General features: G+C 38.8%; 1 pseudogene; it reads left to right on the top strand.

Annotated features, from left to right (window-relative positions):
* Positions 1-800: 800 nt before the first annotated feature.
* Positions 801-1668, top strand: LOC102474699 (60S ribosomal protein L5 pseudogene; annotated as a pseudogene).
* The last annotated feature ends 2045 nt before the right edge of the window (positions 1669-3713 follow it).

Below are 3713 nucleotides of genomic sequence, written 5' to 3'. Positions count from 1 at the left end.
GTTTATTGGTCTTCTGTTGTTCTGTAAATTGCCAACTCAAGTACTTTGCCCATTTTTCTAGTGCATTATCTTCATCTTACAAATATAATAGAAGGGCTGCAGTTAGTGTAGATAGCACTTGTTTCTCTGCTATGAATAGTGTCTCTCAGTTAACAGCTTGTTTTATTGTTATTTATGCTGTCTTTCCATATACTAAAGATCTTCTTTCTTCTTCTTTTTTATTTTTATTTATTTATTTTTTTAATGCCAGAGGACACAGGCACTTGGCAGAGAGAGACAGAGAGGTGGGGGTGGGGGGAGAGAAAGCACCCTCAATAGGGCCTTGATGCCTTCTCTTTCATTTCTACACCCTGCTGAAATTTGGGGCGTGCACACATACACACACACCCAAGTGCGTTTTCATGCTGCTGGGGCTGGAATTCAAACCAGTCTGCCATGTGGGATCTGGCTCCCTCAACCACTATAGCATGACCCCAGCCCCTATATACTGAAGTTTTTCCATTTTGATATTGTCAAAGGCAGTGGATCTCCTTATTGGCAGAGAATACATTCCAAGACCCCTCACGAATGCCTAGAACTGCAGATATTATATGCATAAAAGAACATATGTTGTATTAATCTGATAACTGAATAGCCAGGTAGCTTATTTAGTGTCGATACACTGGACAAAGGATGATTTTTGTCCAAGGAGGGTAGAGCAGAACAGCACAAGATTTCATTACACTTCTCAGAATAGTTTGCAGTTCAGAGTGCTTGTGGGCCTGCAGGTCAGCCGTGGCCACAGGTATCTGTTCCACAAAATGATATTTGTTAAAGTTGTCAAGAATAAGGCCTACTTTAAGAGATACCAAGTGAAATTTAAAAGACGAGAGAGTAAAAGTGATTACTATGCTCGTAAACACTTGGTGTTCCAGGATCAAAATAAGTAGAACACATCCAAATACAGGATGATAGTTTGTGTGACTAACAGACATATCATCATCAGGGTGCTTATGTCCGTGTAGAAAGGGGTATGATAGTCTGCACAGCTTACACACATGAACTACCAAAACACGGTGTGAAGGCTGGCCTGACAAATGATGCTGCAGCATACTGTACTGGCCTGCTGCTGGTCCACAGGCTTCTCAGTACATTTTGCATGGACAGAAGCTATGAAGGCCAAGTAGAAGTGACCAGAGATGGAGAAAGCGTCAGTGCTCAACCTGGTGCCTTCACCTGCTGTTTGGATGCAGGCCTTGCCAGAACTACCACTGGCAATAAAGTTTTTGGGGCCCTGAAAGGAGTGGTGGATGGAGGATTATCTATCCCTCACAGTACCAAATGATTCCCTCGTTATGATTCTGAAAGCAAGGAATTTCATGCAAAAGTCCTTCAGAAGCACATCATGGGCCAGAACAATGCAGACTACCTGCGTTACCTAATGGAAGAGGATGAAGATGCTTACAAGAAAGTTATCTCAGTACAGAAAGAACAATGTGACTCCAGACATGACGGAGGAGATGTATATGAAAGCTCACACTGCTATACGAGAGAACTCAGTCTACGAAAAAAACCCAAGAAAGAAAGAGATGGAATCATCCCGAAATATCCCTTGCCCAGAAGAAAAACTGAGTAGCCCAGAAGAAGGCAAGCTTCCTCAGAGCTCAAGAGCGGGTTGCTGAGAGCTAGACCAAACAATTTTCTGTTACTTGATTCCAGATAAAGACAATAAACTTAACAAAAAGGCAGGGAAAAAAAGAATAGGTTGCAGTTTAAACCCTATGAGTTGCTTATTTCTGGAATTCTCCCTTTAATATTTCCAGGCCACAGTTAACCACAAGTAGCTGAAACAGCAGAAAGCAAGACTGCAGATCAGGGAGGGGGGGGGTTCTACTGCACATTGGTCTTTCTATTTATGTCTTTTTTCCTTCCCAACTGATGCTTATCGTTATGATAAATTGTAAGTTTCCAGAACCCATTTGGAACTTAGTAAGTGGCATGAGATAGGACTCTGATCTTTTTTTTTTTTCTAAATGGCTATCTACTTTCCCAAAAGTGTTTATCCTTTCCCACACCAATTTAAAATACAACATATACTATATATTTAATTCTCATTTATGCTTGGACCTACATGGGAATACATAGGTTAAACATGAGGATTATATTGTACATAAGTAGCTCATAAATCTAGCACTATCTAATCAAACCACTGCTTTTTAAAATATACCCAAAGCAACAAACAAAAAGCAATGGCCTTGATTTAAAACTTAACTAAATAAATAAAAACATTTCTTTAAAACATCAAAAAATATATATATACCAAAGCAACAGTTTGAAATGCTACAGAGTTTCTTATCTTTTCTAAATCTGTTGGACTGAACAAAACAAAGACTGAGCAAAACCAAGGCAGGGCATTCTGTGAACAATTAATTTTAAAAAAAAAAACAATTAAGGCAGATGCTTGCCTTTCCATTAGAACTATATTTCAGCTAACCAAAAAGTCCAGTTAATGAGGGGAAAATGCCTCCATCTAAATTAGAAAAATGTTAATTAATAAATGTGGAAGAGTAATAGTATTCAAAAATTATCATTTTGTGACACTCCTCTCATGAAATAATTAACTCGGACAAGGATTGCTGATAGATGCTTAAATCATCAGATGCTACTCATGAGAAGAAAAACGTAACTTCATAAAAGAAGAATTCTACTGTCACCAGCTTAGTCCTGTTTAATTTGCAGTGCTGTTTTTTTCTAGCTTCCTGAGATAGATACTTTGATATTGTTTTTCTCCAGCCTTTCTTAAATTCACAGATTTATGTTTTTATTAAGTGAGGTTTATTGAGATAAACATTACAGCAACATTCCCCTTTAAAAAGTTTATTTATGGGACCAGCAGATGGTATAGTGGTTACATCGTTGTATTCCCACATAGTAAAACATGGTTTGAGTCCCAAAAGAGACGTCTTAAAACTCACGCTGGGCGAGTGTGCCTGCTTGCCCAAAATCCCAAGAGGAGAATGGAAAAGGGATTGCAGCATGGCCATCACCACTTGGGGGTGATTTGTTGCTCTTTGTTTCTGTGTCTCTTTCTCTGTCTCTCAGGCGAGTGCACACACCATATAGCAAAAAATCTCTCTAAAAAAAGTTTATTTCATGAGAGAGGGAGATAAGCTTCACAAGAGTCTCATACCACAATCTCCCACCCCCCCAGACTTCCCAGATAGCTAGGATCACTGGCACATGCCTGTATATCTGGTATGTACAGGTGTACCTAGGAGCCAAACAACAAATTTTCCAGCATTGCAGAGCAGTGCACTGCCATTATTCCTCTGTGGTTGGACCCAAAACTCACCTTTTTTAAGTGTAAAGTTTCATACAGTCATGTAACACTATGATCAAAATAGAGAATATTTTCATCACCTAGAAAGTTCTCTTGCACCCTTTGTAGTCAATCTGTGCTCTTCAACCTCAGTACCTGGAAATCAATTATCTGGCTTCTTGTCTTATAGTTTTGCATTTTTCAGAATGTCATACAAATGAAATCAGCATTTCATCTGAGTTTTATTTAATATAGTGCTTACGAGCTTCGTCCCTGTTGTTGCTTACATCAATAGCATGGTCCTTAAGCATGAAGAAAAATAGGCATGATATTTGTGGGACACATAAATGGTTTATTACCTGTTAATGATAACATGTATAGTATTCTTAACTGGACTGGTCTGAGAAGTACTGGA

The sequence above is a fragment of the Tupaia chinensis genome, unplaced genomic scaffold (genome assembly GCF_000334495.1).
Source record: "Tupaia chinensis unplaced genomic scaffold, TupChi_1.0 Scaffold148073_2, whole genome shotgun sequence".
Lineage (NCBI taxonomy): Eukaryota > Metazoa > Chordata > Mammalia > Scandentia > Tupaiidae > Tupaia > Tupaia belangeri.
Note: the sequence above shows the minus strand (reverse complement) of the source record. Positions and strands in the feature narration are given on the sequence as shown.